At 39.4% G+C, this 17,552-nt stretch overlaps 1 protein-coding gene across 5 annotated transcripts in view; it reads left to right on the top strand.

Moving 5' to 3' along the window:
- Positions 1 to 17,552, top strand: part of tenm1 (teneurin transmembrane protein 1) — a 2,244,326-nt gene that overhangs the window by 278,449 nt on the left and 1,948,325 nt on the right. The window contains exon 1 of one of the 5 annotated variants that reach the window (XM_073058030.1): positions 3,161 to 3,189. The exons of the other annotated variants lie outside the window; for them this stretch is intronic. The gene's annotated coding sequence lies outside the window, so the exon portion shown is untranslated. Of the gene's footprint in view, positions 1 to 3,160; positions 3,190 to 17,552 lie in introns of those variants that run through there. 5 annotated transcript variants of the gene reach the window in all.

The raw sequence follows: 17,552 nt of genomic DNA, 5'->3' as shown, positions 1-17,552 counted from the left end.
CTGAATACTGGTAAGGTTGTAATGCCTGTTCTAATGGTAATTGATGAATTATGGGCTTGTATTTTCAGCTCCCTTTGTTCTACAGCACTCCTCAGTGCCCTGCTGTTCACTGTGTAAGAGATACCCAGGGCAGTCCTACTGAAGTGCAAGACCTTGCACTTGTCTGCACTAAATTCCATCTGCCATTTTTCAGCTCATTTTTCCATCTGGTCCAGATCTCGCTGCAAGCTCTGATAATCTTCCTCCCTGTTTATTGCACTCCCAATCTTGGTGTCCTCTGCAAATTTGCTGCTCCAGTTAAGCACATTATCATTCAGATCATTGATGTAGATGACAAACAACATTGGAACCAGCTACAATCCATGCTAGTCACAGGCCTCCAGTCAGAGAGGCAGCCATCTACTACCACTCTCTGGCTTCTGCCACAAAGCCAAATGTCTAATCCAATTTACAACCTCATCTTGAATGCAAGTGATTGAACCTTCTTGACCAACCTCTCATGTAGCGCCTTGTCAAATGCCTTGCTAAATTCCATGTAGACAACATCCACTGCTTTGCCTTTCTCAACTTTCCTGCTAACTTCCTTAAAAAAAACTCTATAGATTGTTTACATATGACCTACCATGAACGAAGCCATGCTGACTCTCCCTAATGTCCATTTCTGTCCAAATACTCATATATTCCATCCCTTAAAATACTTTGCAATAATTTCCCCCACTACTGATGTCAAGCTGACTGGCTTACAAATTCCTGATTTATTTTTAGAGACTTCCTTAAACATCGGAACAACATTAGCTATCCTCCAGTCCTCCAGTATCACACCTGCCACCAAGGATGAATTAAATATCTCTGCTAGTGCATCTACAATCTCTGCACTTGACTCCCACAGATTCCAATGAAGTATTCTGTCAGGCCCTGAGGATTTGTCCACCCTAATTTGCCTCAAGACAGCAAACACTTCCTCCTATAGAGTCCATGACCTCCTGCTACTTTGCCTCACTTCTATAGACTCTGTATTCCTCTCCTAAGTAAATACAGATGCAAGAACTCAATTTATGATCACCCCCATCTCCTTTGGTCCAAACATGGATTATTATTCTGATCTTCCAGAGGATAAATTTTGCTCTTTGGAATTCTTTTGCTCTTAATATTTCTGCAGAATCTCTAAGGATTCTACTTCACCTTTTCTCCTAGAACAGCCTGATGCATTCTTTTAGTCCTCCTGATTTCTTTCTTAAGTGCTCTCTTGCATTTATTATAGTCCATTAGTACCTTATTTTCTCTTACCTGCCAAATCTGCTATGCACCCCACTTTTTTGTCTTAATCAGGGCCTCAATATCTCTTGAAAGTCAAGGTTCCCTAAGACTGTTATCTTTATCTTTATCATGATGTGAGATGATCAGTTCTTCCCTCAGGCAAAAAACACAGGACTGTGAGGTTGAAGGAATTCATGTGACATACTTTGCACAGGGAATGTGTAAGAGGAGTTTATCAATGATTGTTGTGATTTTGTCCTATGAAATCATCGTTGTAAATGATGCTTTTTGTTATGTTTGTACTGACCGAAATAAATCAATTTCAATTTCAGTTTCAAAATTTCCATCAGGGCCATGGAGTGAAATATTTCTATTAGTGTATGGCATAACTTAATGGGGAAGGCAGTGAATTAAGGGACTAAAGGTATAAGAAATTATTTTGATAACGAATTATTCAAAAATGCAGCCGAAGAAAGCAAGAAGGGATATAATTTGATAAAGCATCCTTGGATAACAGTATTATTGAGAAGAAGAAGAGAGTAGGTTGCTGAAAGGAGAAAATATGTCTAAGAAATGGAGACTATTTACTGCATTATTAAGATTAATATTTGACTGTGCTTTCCTCAGATTAGCTGATGTCTTGCATGGTTTTTTGCATGTTACAGATTACCTGGACTCCAAAAATCTTTCATAATTTTCATTACAGTCTGCAATCCTCCCTCATACAATCCCAGAACTGGAAGTTGTGAGCAGAGTGTTTTCAGTCCGTAACTCTGAAACAATATCTGATCACTCCACTAAAATTCTGCATCTCCTCACTTCAGGTAATTGCAATGCTATCTGTTGCCCTATTGTTCCCTTCAAAGGTTTGTTTATTATCAAAGCATATATCCTTATATAACTCTCATTTTTTTGTCCAGATAGCCATGAAACAAAGAAAAAACATAAAAGTCCTTCAGAGAGAAACAGCAAAGCCACCCCCATACAAAAAAGAATGGCATCTTGATAGTCAACACCCCCAAAAACCCTCTCCCCTGCTCAAAATGGGACAGAAACATTGATCCCTCGCACAAAAAATATACAGAACGCTAACAGAACATAATCCTCCACACACCCTCCCTTCACACAACAAAACTGAAAATGAATGGATGATTAAAAAAAGTATAAATACCATAAATCTGAAAAAGGTCCACAGTCCATAAATGCTTTTATACTACTTTTCCGAAATAACCTACATTTGTCTCCATCTGATTTGGAATGATTAAGAATATTGAGTAGCAACCATTGTGATTCTGAAGTGCTAGGAATGGATCGACCTGATTTCTCTACTTGGTGCATTAAAGATGACTTGTGTGTAACTGCTGCAGCAGGACAGCAGGAGGATGCAATAGCACTGAGGAATGACAGTTTGGTTTGAAGGCCATATATGTTTGTATAATGTAATGGAGATTTATGATGCACAAGTAGAAACAGCTGCTCTATGTCAGCAGGCTTTGCAGCTCATAACTGGGGGCAGAAATCAGATCAAGTGGTGCAGGAAACTTTTTAGTATGCAGAACACAAAATTAGTTATTTTGTTTTAAATTCAGAATGCCACTTCTAAGTCAAAAGAAAGAGGTTGGGCAGGCTTGGGTGCTTCAGAGAGAAATGTAAAAATGCTAAATAAGTGTTAAAGTTCACCTTTTTTATCGGTGCAAGATAAAATCATACAAAAAAACTTGCTGCGTTCAGAGTGAAAGGTGGGCTTTATTAACATGGGCCTACGGGTACAGCCAGCATACACTAATTTGCTCAAGTGACCGTTTATCATGTGAATGTTAATTACTTCAACCAAACTTAAAGCAATGCCAGCTATTTAACCTGCATAGTTGCCAATTTGCTTTCCAGAAAACAAAATCATGACTGCTGAAAGAATTGTTCTTAATCTTTTGGGTAAGTAGAACTGTTTCCATTTCTGCAGTTTCACAGATAAAAGGTCATAGGAAATGTCATTGTCCAGCATGTCTTTTTTCACACTATATAATATTCGGGCGAATCAAGCTATGATGGTTAAATGTAATCGGCACTCTGATATGTACATTGTGCTTCAACCAAATTACATTATGTCCACTGTGTATGCGGTGTATTTGGTTATCCAGGCTGCTGGGCATGTAGCAGAGGAGTACATTTGTGACTTTGCTGCTGCAACAAGCATTAATGAGTATTATCAGGAGAGAGAAGTTCTGCTCAAGTAAAAGCAGAAGAGCACATCCTTACCTGAATCTACTCTAGAGTGTCTGCCACCTAATACACCCATGAAATTTGCTGTAATGGATCAGTGTCTCTGCTGTTTGAATTATATCGGCTGACATTTTATGTCAGTTTTGATTCCAGTCCCAAAGTGTGTTATTTCATCAATTGTCAGAGGTGTATGGTGCCTGTACACATCTTTGACATGCCAGCCCAAATAAGCCAGAGAAAATCATAGCATGCTTTGAAGGTTGTAACACTATTTAGCAAGCAATTTTTTGAGCATAGGATTTCTTAGGTTGACAGGTGCAAACTAACCTTATGTCAATTATTTTAATCAGTCAGACACAGTTATTGCCTAATCTTGTAGTGGAAGTCATGAAATCTTCAGGTTGCAGTGACAATAATATGGACTTGACTGATGAGCATCACTTGCAAGCTTTGGGCTAGCAGGAGATTGTGGTATTATGCTCACCCTTCTAACAAGGTTCCTGCACAGAACTCTCAGAAAGCCTGACATTGTTAATACTTTATTCTTAGGCAGCGAGATGTTTGATTGAAGTAAACATGATTATGAAAGTTTTATGTCGATTAAACAGAGATAATCTGTTTGCATTAGCTGATTTGAATATATCAGAGAACACAGATTTATAAAACAGATTTCAAATGAAAGTATTGCTAAAACTCTGCTATACATAGGAGTGTGGCAGTTTTGTATATGGTCACCAGGATGCTAATTTCTTAAATGTAATACAGTTAAGTATTATCACAGAAATATCAATGCACAAAAAGAAAATATTCAGCCCATCATCTGGCTCTTACAGTGCATAAAGTTAGTCCTGAAAAGCTGATGAAGGATCTTTGACCTGATACATTTACTGCTCCTCTGTCCACAAGTTACTCTCTGCTCTTTTTGCAATGTCAGGCAAATATTTTCCACCTAGTGCCTCACTTCCTTATGAAGACCAGATTGACCCTTTACTATGTCTCTAATCCCAATATAACCAATATATGCATAAACAGGCCTTACATAAATATGATTATTTGCCCGTCTTGTCTTTTTTTTAGGATAATCTTTATTTATATGTTGATCTCCTTTGTTCCAAACTTCTTTGAATACATTGGTTATATCTTGGACTGAAGTTCAATGGAATCCGATGCACTTCTATCACATATAAAAGATATAACATAGAAAACTGTTCAGCTCAAACAACTATAAGACCTTAAGACATAGGAGCAGAATTAGGCTATTAGGCCCATCCAGTCTGTTCCGCCATTCAATCATGACTGATCCATTTTTCTCCTGTTCAGTCTCACTCTATGGTCTTCTGTAATCTTTGATGCCATGTCCAATCAAGAACCTATCAAGCTCTGCCTTAAATAAACCCAATCACCTGGCCTCCACAGCTGCTTGTGGTAATAAATTCCATAAATTCTCTGCATCTCTGTTTCAAATGGACGCCCTTCTATCCTGAGGCAGTGCCCTCTGTCCTAGACTCTCTCCCCATAGGAAACATTCTTTCCACATTTACGCTGTTTAGGCTTTTCTACATTTAAAAGGTTTCAATGGCATCTCCCCTCATCCTAAATTCCAGTGAGTACAGATCCAGGGCTGTCAAACATTCCTCGCACGATAACTTTTCCATTCCCAAAATCATCATTGAGAACGTCCTCTGAACCCTCTCCAATGCCAGCAGATCTTTTCTTAGATGAGGAGCTCAAGACTGTTCACAACCCTCAAAAATGCCTAAAATAAAGTCTCAGCATCACATCCTTGCTCATGTATTCTCGACCTCTTGAAATGAATGTGAATATTGCATTTGCCTTCCTCACTATCGACTCTACTACAAGTTAACCTTCAGGATGTTCTGCACAAGTACTCCCAAGTCCCTTTGCATCTCAGATTTTTGGATTTTCTCCCAGTTTAGAAAGTAGCCTGCACATTTATTTCTACTACTGAAGTGTGTGACCATGCATTTTCCCACGTTTGCCGCTCTCTTGCCTTTTCTCCTAATCTGACTAAATCTTTCTGCAGCCTACCTATTTCCTCAAATTAACTGCACCTTCACCAATCTTCATATCATCTGCAAACTTGGCAACAATACCGTCTATTCTAACATCTATATCATTGATATACAGCATAAAAAGAAGCAGTCCATAAGATATAGGAGCCATTCAGCCTGTTGATTCTCCTCCACCATTCAATCATGGGCTAATCCAATACTTCCAGTCATTCCGACTCCCCTGCCTTCTCTCCATACCCTTTGATGCCCAGGCTAATCAAGAACCCATCTATATCTGCACAGTGGCGTATCAAAAGTATGGTAGATATGGCACATGCTCTGGGTGCCACTTGAAGGGGTGTGCCACTGAGCAGTTTCTATTAAAGTCAGACAAGCCATCCTCAGATGGTAAAAGAAGAATTTTCTTCAGATGTATGACCTGTCTTTGATTATCATGGATGAGAAGCACTACGATGGCCTTATTTCAGAGCATTATGTAAGAAGATCATGAAGCATTTCTTCACAAAGAAGAAGGAAAGTGGAGCTGAAGGATGGAAGAGACAAAAGTTGGAGGCGGAGGAAGCCAAGATGTTGAGCAAGTTCTTCATGCCCTTCTTTGAAAAGCCTGGAACAAGTAGCTCGACACGTTCCATGGAGTCACCTGCACCTGCTACAAGTTTGTTAGAATCCGAAGGTGGATCAAGTACAAATGCGTCACAAGCCGAGGAGGAAGTCAAGTCAGATAAATCCGAGTATGACGAGATTAAGAGTGAGGCTGACATGACAGGAGGGGAAGACGATGGTGGTGGTGGTGATGTTGAGTTTATTGATGAGATTTTACCTGATGAGATTGAACCTGACGACACTGAACCTAGTGAACTGGATGGTGTCAAAGAGCCTTGAACTGTCATACCAGAAGTGATTGAACAGCATGACACTGGACTTCTGAAGTTCGACAAGGATACAGGAAAAGCAATTCTGCCTGACGTGTTGAAAACAGAAATAATAAAGCTGGGTTCGAAGTATTTTCAGAAGTGAGGGGCATTTCCTACCAACAAATAACCGCTCAATGAACAAAACTTGGTTTAAGAGGAAATTGGGGAACGGTCATGGTGAGGAAGCTCATGGCTGGTCTATTCCCCTTCTTAAAAAGTCTGCATTTTGTATCTGTTGTCTTCTCTATTCCTGGTCAGACCATCAATCCTCATTGGAGCAGGAAAGTGGATTCAACCAGTGGAAAGCATCTGAAAGGATTAGTGTTCATGAAAATGCCAAGAATCATCGGGAATGCTTCACACAGTGGAAAGAAATATAGCTGGAAGCAGAGGAGTTATTGACGCAGTATTTCAGTCACAGATTGAGAAGGAAAAGCAGAAGTGGTGTGATATCTTGATGAGAATCCTTCACTGCATGAAATTCATTGCGACTCAGAACCTGACTTTGTGAGGACACAGGGAGTCACTTCAGCTAGACGATGGCTCCTATGTGGGAAATTTCCTTGGCTTACTGGAACTACTGGCTATCTTCGACCCTTTCATAAAAGAACACCGCACTCATCTGGAAAGTCATCCTGGATCCACGTCTTATCTTTCACTGGGTGTCCAGAATGAATTCATCCACACTATGTCATCCACTGTTCGCCAGAGCTTACTGAGAAACATTCGTAAAGCCAAGTACTATGGTTTCATGTTCGACTCGACTCCTGATCAAGCACACTTTGCACAGATGTCAGAAGTAGTCAGGTATGTGGAAGTTGATTTTGAGAGGAAAACAGTCCATGTTAGAGAGTCCTTCCTTGGTTTTATCCAGACGAGCCAGAAGGATACTGGGAGCTTGGTTGAAGACATCTTGAAACAGCTAGAAAAGGACGAAATGGAGCTACAAGATTGTCAGTCACAGTGCTACGACAACGCTGCTGTGATGGCTGGACACAGAAGTGATGTTCATCAAAGAATAAGTGAGAAAAACAACCTGACAGCATTTGTGAACTGCAACAATCACTCACTCAACTTGATGGGTGTACCTGCAGCCAAGCAGGATACAATGATAGTCACGTTTTTTTGGAACCATTGAAGCTCTCTACGTATTTTTCTCCCATTCAACACAGCATTAGGAAAAACTCAAAAACACCATGCATGTGGTTGTTAAGTCAGAGTCCGAAACCAGGTGGAGTGCAAGGACAGCAGCAGTGAAGCCCGTCAACAAGTACCTTGAGGAGATACTCCAGGAGTTCTCCAGGACATGATAGACAATGAAAACAAGACCAGTGAAACAAGAAGTGATGAAAGGCAGCTGTACAACTGCGTGCTGAGTTACGATTTTCTAGTTTTTGCTAGGATTTTGAAACAAAATACTCATTCACATTGACTGTATTGAAAAGAGGCTGCAGGATCCTAGCATGAAATTTCCACAATGCTGCCCTGGATTTGAAAGCCCTCCGAGGTCATTTTAATGATGAAAGAGAAGTGTTTGTCAGTGAGTCACTCAAAGAAGGAGTTGGTCTCTGTCAAGAACGGAATATTGAAGTTGAAAGATGTCAGAGACGAAAGAAACGAATGGCTGATGAGAACTCGAGAGTTAACAGCTAAGGAGGAAATCTAGAGAGTCACGAAGGGAACACTCGACCATCTTCACAGAGAAATGGATGAAAGGTTATTTCGTTTGCATGACACTGACGTCAAGTTTGGGTTCCTTCTCAATGTTGAGGGACCGCCTTACCACTCAGTCATAATTTTCACTGTACAAACTTCACTTCCCTGACACTCTTGAATGTCTGGTATACTGTAGATGTTTTCCACTGTGAAGATTGATGCAAAACGCGCATTCAGTTCCTCTGCCATCTCTGCAACTCTCATTACAATATCTCCAGCGTCACTTTCTATTGGTCCTATATCTAACCTCAACTCTATTTTACCGTTTATATACTTAAAAAAAGCTTTAGTATCTTCTTTTATATTAGTCACCAGCTTCCTTTCATAATTCATCTTTACTTTCCTAATGACCTTAGTTTCCATCTGCAAGTTTTTAAAAGCTTCCCAATCCTCTATCTTCCCACTGGCTTTGGCTTCCTTGTATACCTTCTCTTTTGCTTTTACATTAGCTCTGACTTCACTTGGCAGCCGTGGTAGTGACCTTCATCCATTTGAAAATTTCTTCTTATTTGGAATTTATCTATTTTGCATATTTCTTATTTTTCACAGAAACTCCTGCAATTGCTGCAGCTAGTTTCCCTTTCCAGTCAACTTTGGCTTGTTACCATCTCATGCCATTGTAATTTCCTTTATTTTAATGAAATACCGACACATTGGAATTTAGTTTCTCCTTCTCAAATTCCAAAGTGAACTCGATCATATTGTGATCACTGTGCCCTAAGGGTTCCTTAACCTTAAGCTCTCTTATCACCCCCATATTACTGCGCAATAACCAATCCAGCACAGCCAATCCCCTAGTGCAACAAGCTGTTTTAAAAAACCTTCACTTAGACATTCTACACATTCTTTGTCTTGAGATTCAGTACTGACCTGGTTTTCCCAATCCACTTTCATGTTAAAAACCCCAACAATTATCATGACATTGCTCTTCTGACACGCCTTTTCTATCTCCTGCTGTAATTTGTAATCCACATCCCGGTGGCTGATTGAGGCCTGTATACAGCTATCATTAGGGTCCTTTCACCCTTGCCATTTCTTAACTCTGCACCTTCCGATCCTATGTCATCTCTTTCTAATAATTTAATATTATTTCTTATACACAGGGCCATACCACCCCCTCTACCTACTAACCTAACTTCTAGATACACCATATATCCTTGGATGTTCAGCTCCCAATGGTAGCCATCCTTTAGCCAAGTTTCAGAGATGGCCACATCATACTTACCAATCTGTAGCTGAATTTCAAGATTGTTCATTTTATTTCTTATGCTGCATGCATTCAAATATAACACTTTCAGTCCAGTATTTGTTGCATTCCGTTTTAACTGCACCTCGCCTCTATTGCCCTGTAACTCATCCCAATGGCTGTGATTATGCCTCATCTCCTGGCTGTCCTTTCTATCATTTCCATTGCACGCTATCTTTGATTTATTTCTGTTTTCTAACACCAACCCCTGCAGAACATCACTAGTCACTGGCAGCCACCCAGAAAAGGATCCTTTTATTCCCATTTGCTGACGCCTACCAATCAGCCAATAAACACGCTAGTAAATTTCCTGTAATGCCATGGGCTCTTAACTTGGTATGCAGCCTTATGTGTGGCATCTTGTCAAAGAAAGTCCAAATATACAACATCCACTGCATCCCCTTTATCTATCCCATGTGTAATCTCCTCAAAGAATTCCAACAGGTGCATCAGGCAAGATTTTCTTGATTTGCTGGCTTTGTCCTATCTTGTCCTGTGTCACCAAATACTCCATAACTTCACCCATAACAATAGACAATAGGTGCAGAAGTAGACCATTCGGCCCTTCGAGCCTGCACCGCCATTCTGAGATCATGGCTGATCATCTACTATCAATACCCGGTTCCTGCCTTGTCCCCATATCCCTTGATTCCCCTATCCATAAGATACCTATCTAGTTCCTTCTTGAAAGCATCCAGAAAATTGGCCTCCACTGCCTTCCTTCTGAGGCAGTGCATTCCAGACCCCCACAACTCTCTGGGAGAAGAAGTTTTTCCTTAACTCTGTCCTAAATGACCTACCCCTTATTCTCAAACCATGCCCTCTGGTACTGGACTCTCCCAGCATCTGGAACATATTTCCTGCCTCTATTTTGTCCAATCCCTTAATAATCTTATATGTTGCAATCAGATCCCCTCTCAATCTCCTTAATTCCAGCATGTACAAGCCCAGTCTCTCTAACCTCTCTGCGTAAGACAGTCCAGACATCCCAGGAATTAACCTCGTGAATCTACGCTGCACTTCCTCTACAGCCAGGATGTCCTTCCTTAACCCTGGAGACCAAAACTGTACACAATACTCCAGGTGTGGTCTCACCAGGGCCCTGAACAAATATAAAAGGATTTCCTTGCTCTTGTACTCAATTCCCTTTGTAATAAAGGCCAACATTCCATTAGCCTTCTTCACTGCCTGCTGCACTTGCTCATTCACCTTCAGTGACTGATGAACAAGGACTCCTAGATCTCTTTGTATTTCTCCCTTACCTAACTCTACACCGTTCAGATAATAATCTGCCTTCCTGTTCTTACTCCCAAAGTGGATAACCTCACACTTATTCACATTAAACATCATCTGCCAAGTATCTGCCCACTCACTCAGCCTATCCAAGTCACCCTGAATTCTCCTAACATCCTCATCACATGTCACACTGCCGCCCAGCTTAGTATCATCAGCAAACTTGCTGATGTTATTCTCAATGCCTTCATAAAAATCATTGATGTGAATGGTAAACAGCTGTGGTCCCAATACCGAGCCCTGCGGCACCCCACTAGTCACCACCTGCCATTCTGAGAAACACCCATTCACCGTTACCCTTTGCTTTTTATCTGCCAACCAGTTTTCTATCCATGTCAATATTTTCCCCCCCAATGCCATGAGCTCTGATTTTACCCACCAATCTCCTATGTGGGACCTTATCAAATGCCTTCTGAAAATCAAGGTACATTACATCCACTAGATCTCCCTTGTCTAACTTCCTGGTTACATCGTCAAAAAACTCCAGTAGATTAGTCAAGCATGATTTGCCCTTGGTAAATCCATGCTGGCTCAGCCCAATCCTATCACTGCTATCTAGATATGCCACTATTTCATCTTTAACAATTGATCCCAACATATTCATAACCACTGAGGTCAGGCTAACTAGTCTGTAATTTCCTTTCTGCTGTCTTTCTCCTTCGTTATCAGAATCAGAATCGGGTTGATTATCATCTGCATGTGTCATGAAATTTGTTAATTTAGCAGCAGGTAAATGCAACACATTATATAGAAAAAAATGGAAAATAAGATAATAAGTAAATAAATTACAGCATATTGAATAGATTAAAAATCGTGCAAAAGCAGAAATAATATATATTTTTAAAGTGAGGTAGCATCCAAGGGTTCAAAGTCCGTTCAGGAATTGGATGGCAGAGGGAAAGAAGCTATTCTTGAATTGTTGAGTGTGTACCTTCAGGCTTCTGTACCTTCTACCTGATGGTAACAATGAGAAAAGGGCATGCCCTGGATACTGGAGGTCCTTAATAATGGACGCTGCCTTTCTGAGACACTGCTCCTTGAAGATGTCCTAAGTACTTTGTAGGCTAGTACTCAAGATGGAGCTGACTAAATTTATAGCTGTCTGCATCTTCTGTAGGTCCTGTGCAGTAGCTCCCCCCCATATCAGACAGTGATGCAACCTGTCAGAATGCTCTCCACCATACATCTGTAGAGGTTTTTGAGTGTATTTGGTGACATACCAAATCTCTTAAAACTCCTAATGAAATATAGCCACTGTCTTGCCTTCTGATTAACTGCATCAATATGTTGGGACCAGGTTAGATCCTCAGAGATCTTAACATCCGGGAACTTGAAACTGCTTACTCTCTCCACTTCTGATCCCTCTATGAGGATTGGTATGTGTTCCTTCATCTTACCCTTCCTGAAGTCCACAATCAGCTCTTTTGTCTTACTGACATTGAGTGCCAGGTTGTTGCTGCGACACCACTCCACTAGTTGGCATATCTCACTCCTTTACACCATCTCATCACCACTTGAAGTTCTACCAACAATGGTTGTATCGTCAGCAAATTTATAGATGGTATTTGAGCAATGCCTAGCCATACAGTCATGGGTATATAGAGAGTAGAGCAGTGGGCTAAGCACACACCTGAGGTGCACCTGTGTTGATCATCAGCGAGAGATGTTATCACCAATCCGCACAGATTGTGGTCTTCCAATTAGGAACCTGAGGACCCAGCTTCTGCAACTTTTCAGTCAGGATTGTGGGAATAATGGTATTAAATGCTGAGCTATAGTCGATGAACAACATCCTGACATAAGTGTTTGTGTTGTCCAGGTGATCTAAAGCTGTGTGAAGAGCTATTGAGATTGCACCTGCTGTTAACCATTTGTGGTGATAGGCAACTTACAATGGGCCCAGGTCCTTGCTGAGGCAGGAGTTCAGTCCAGTTATGACCAACTTTTAAAGCTTTTCATCACTGTAGATGTGAGTGCTATTGGGTGGAGTGGAGTGGGTGGAGTGACATTTGCAATTTTCCATTCCTCTGGCACTCTGCCAGAGTACCATGATTTTTGAAAGATCATTACTAATGCTTCAACCATCAGTACTGCTACCTCTTTCAGAACCCCAGGGTGCAGTTCATCATCCCTTGTTTATGAACTTTAGATGCTTCTGTTTATATTACTGGTGTTGAGGTTGGGAGAATTGAGAGCTTCAAGTTCCTTGGTGTAAATGTGGCAAATAGCCTGTCTTGATCCTGAACTCTTGGACAGATCTATTCTATGATGAAATTGACTCTTTTACAATCTACCTTGTTATGATCTTGCACTTTATCATTTACCTGCAGTGCACTTTTTTGTTAGCTTTTATACTTCATGTTGCATTGTCACTGCTTTACCTTAATCTAGCTTAGTGCATGGTGTTATGATTTGATCTGAATAAATGGTATTCAAGACAAATTTTCATTGTCTTAGTACATGTAACAAAAATAAACCAATCATATTAATAATGATTTCATAAGCTTCATGGGATATTCTGGATAAGACTCATCTTGTTTTCACCTTTGCTCCATTGTTGCTGAAGGTGCCAATCGTCACTGTGGTGCTCCTATCATTATGTTAGTGGAATTACCCCTTCATGGGAGAGAATGTATATGGAACACTAAGATACAGGGTCTCACTAAAACTATTGAGATTTTAGGCAGCCTTTTTCCTGCCAACCTCTGAATAATCTTCCACAGATTAAAATAAAATATAAGTGAAAAATGAAAATGCAGATTAACAATATTGCTTTGACCTAAATCCAGAAACAGTATCAAAGATTAGAAAGCCCCATTACAAATTGATTAAAGTAGAGAGTGAACACTTAGTAAAACATCATTATAGATTTTGTTCTGAATTTTCTCATTCATTAGGTACATTTGTTTATGTCAATATGTAATTTAGTGGTGCCAGTATGCAATTGAAATGAACCAAACACCTAGGATTTAAGAACAAAATGCATTTTAATATGGTTATGTAGGTTGCAGCTAACTTTGATATTCTAAAAGGGTTTAAACTAGTCACTTATTACTTGAATCCATTTGAAGGTGCTTTCTGTTGTTATAAACAAAATTATACATTTTCCTATATTACAAATCAAAGAGATTCCATCAGCTTTCAGTTCCATAATAATTTGAAATTAACTTTTGAATGACAATAGATGACACACGCACATTTGAAGTCCAACAGTTTAACTAATTTGTTTTCAATTCCTGAAAGTCACTCAGTGCATGTCACATATCTGTCCACAAACACATGTAATTAGACAGATGTCTGTGAACATTATCTGCACTTTAAAAGCTGCATTTTTATGGCAAAATGCTTGAATATATATCCAGCATTTTTTAAATTAGTATTACGCAAATACTTTTTAGTTGTGATGAGCCTCATAACCTTATGCTGAGATCATATCAAGTACCAGTCTGATGGAAATTAGAGCATTCTGATTGCCACATTACATGAAGACATTAGACAGAGGGCCCTGGATAGAGGCGCAATGCAGGAACAACTGACACACTGACCTATCCATCCTATGCTTTCTTTACTACTAGGATGAGACCTAATGTAAGTTGGAGGAACAACACCTCATATTCTGCTTGAGGTAATATATAAATCAATAGAATGAACATTGAGTTTCCAATTTTAAGTAACCTTCCCCTCCAATGGGCTACTTTCCTCCCCCCACCATTTTCCTCATCCTCTCTCTTTCTTTCCAGTTCATTTCTGGTCCTCTCATTTTTGTCCCATTTCCTTCAAGCAAGACACACACTCACCCTCACACTCACTCTTCACCCGTAGGGTACGCCTACCCCAAGAGAACTGCATCAATCTGGTTCTATCTGCCATTCACCTCTCCCTAATGATACCCGTTCTCATCTCCTTTATCAGTGTTCAGCACTGGCAACCCTTTGTGTTCTAGTATACTGATTCTCCTTTCAACAATTGCCTCAAATCTTTACACTCCCTTCCCACTAACCTTGATTCATCATATATTTCCCTCTCTGGAATGAACTGCATTCAGATGCAGTGGAGATAAATTCCAATGCGATATTGTGGCTACAATCTACCTGTCATTCTAAACACTTCCCCAGCCCACCAAATGCCTCAGATTCCTGTCTCATGACTTCTCTTTATACTCTTTATCATCTTTCCATTCAGAGTCCTGATGTAGGGTTTCAACCTGAAACATTAACAATTCCTCTCCTCCCACAGATGCTGCTTGATGGACTGAGTTCCATGTGCAGATTGTTTGTTGCCCTAGATTACAGCATCTGCAGTCTTGTGTCTCCTACATTAATTATTTACTGCCTGAAGAACATTTATAAATAGAACATAAGCCCATAAATTCCTTGGCCTAATATCTGAATGATAATAACTGTGAGCAAATGGACAATAGTGTTTTTATAATAGCAAATGTGTTTATTGTTATGTTAATTAATATAAGCTATGTGTTTGATGGTTAAGAATTACAGTGAAGTAGTTTGTTGCTGATGCTGCTTTTATTATCTAATTACGGTCCTCCAGGCAGTTAAGGGCACAATTTGGCAACTTATTCTACAAAATAGTCTGAAAAACTTTTAGTGAACTTACTTGCTGATGGTATCAAGACCTCTATTTGAAACTAAATATTTGGGCCTTTCTGGATTTCTTGCAAGACAGTGAGGGGTGTTTTGTTGTTTTGACATCTGCTTAAAGTATAAACTGAAGGCTATTTGCAGATGAGAAAAAAAAAGGGCTTTATTTCAGAGTATTTATGTTGTTTTAGATCAGACTTTTCCAGAGCCTGTGTTTTTAATTCAATGAATTTGGTAATTTGGTTACAAAATAAATTTCTTCATATTGTTGATTTAAGGAGCAAAGGAATAATACTACAAAAATAGGAAGAAAATGAAGTGACTGTATTTTTTCTTACTGATGGGTAGTGTTGGGAATAGTGTTTAGAATGAGATCCAGAGGGAAGAAGACATTTGTTGACATCCAGCTGACCTTATCAAAAAAAGAGTAGATGTCAGCATGTGCAAAGGAGCACAGTACAGCACCTGGTATCCAAGTGCCTGCATTAAGCAGTTGAGAGTCAGATGCATCATTGGTCCCAGTTGTAGAGTAAAGCTCTTGCCACTCTTCTTACTGGTTTGCTTTCACTTCAGATAATCCATCACAATGTTGTAACGTTTCAGTTTTCTGCACAAAATTATTTTTGGTCAGGTTTTCAGTGAATTGTATACAGTTTTATGCTGTGACCTCATACCTAACAGGAAACAAATTTGGAATTGCAACCTTATTTAACTTTATGCTGATTTTTCTTTCCAAATGTTCATCCCTTTCATCCAGATCTGGCAATTTTAAAGATATCTGTCACCCCATCTGGTTTTCAATATAATTAACAAAATTCATTCTCTACCTCACTTGATAGATGGGTTGGTGTTATCTTCTGAAAGCTGGCTCAATTGTCTTCAACAGTACACAATATAGGACAGTGTTCAATTTTTAGTCAATGCAATAGAGGCCAGATTTTGACAGTAATGATTTCATTTAGTGAAAACCTTGCCAAGATGACCTGATTTCACCTTTGAAAGCAAAATACCTTGCAGTAGAATCAGGATAATGAGGGCAAATCCTAACTTGAGGCCTCAACCTGCATTCTCAGAATAAGTGCTCTTCATGGACCTTTCATTTTAGATCTAATCTGTAGAAAGTTATGGAGATGAATTGAAAAATTTTGAATATATTTGAGATAGTAAATTGAACAAAGTTATTATCTGGAAATTCAATTGCGTAGCATTGTTTAAGTGTGATATGACTAAAATAAATATTTTTTTCTGGGCTGAAATGCAATAACAATTATCTACAGGTTCTCGTACTTCACTCTGGAAGTTCAACAAGGCTGTACACACCCTTGAAACCATAACAAAATGTTCATATCAGGGATGAATGGGATAATATTTCTCATAAGGTACTCTATCTGAAGACTCTTGGGGAACTTGGACTAATTCTTCAGTCCTTAAGTTCAATATCTGATACTCAAGTGAAATTTTCAGTGATGAACCAATAATTAAGACAGTCCCTTAAGCCCTTTACTTGACTCACCCTTTTGAATGCAATGGTGTTTGCATTAAAGCCAGGATTACTGCAGCATTAAAGCCAGAATCAACAGGCTATGGGACAGCTTCTTTCTACAAGCTATTAGACTTAAAAATTCACGTGTCTGTACTTTGCGATGGAGTCATAACTCAGCAAGGTTTTTACTCCCTCACGTGTTGGGGTGGATGTAAGATTTAAATAAATTCAATACAAACAATTCCAGAGCATGAGATATACTGTATCCTGTACACAATTTTTGTTTGATAGAATCTGGAACTAATTTTCCTTATGCTTTGCTTTCTGTCATTTTTATTTTTGGTGATAAAATTCAATAGGTTATTAGAATACAAAACATACCAAATTTCATTAGAAAACAGCCACAGTTAGATATTACAATTTGAATCTGATTTGAATCTTGTTTTACAAGTGGTAAGATCTGTATTCTTCCCTTGAAAGCACCACAGCAAAGCTCAGGCATTGCTGATGTGGCACATTAATTGTGGTTTCTGGAGGCATCTGAGATTGAAAAGTCTGCTGATCTCCGTTCTGCATTGACACCGTGCATTTTATCTTGTGCATTGCTGACTTGTTTGTTGAGAGCTGTGAGGCAGGATTTCAATTTTCTGGGATTTAGTTAACAAACCTAACTTGTGTGAGATACAAAGAGGGATGTCCTCTCAATCTAAAATACTTAACCTGGCAGAAAGCCTCTACTTTTCTGGCCTCTGTTGTTGATTTGAGGGACTGACAGCAAATTCACTTGTTATG

The sequence above is a fragment of the Hemitrygon akajei genome, chromosome 10, assembly GCF_048418815.1.
Source record: "Hemitrygon akajei chromosome 10, sHemAka1.3, whole genome shotgun sequence".
Classification (NCBI taxonomy): Eukaryota; Metazoa; Chordata; class Chondrichthyes; order Myliobatiformes; family Dasyatidae; genus Hemitrygon; species Hemitrygon akajei.
The sequence above is the reverse complement of the archived record's forward strand: the minus strand, read 5'-3'. Positions and strand labels throughout refer to the sequence as shown.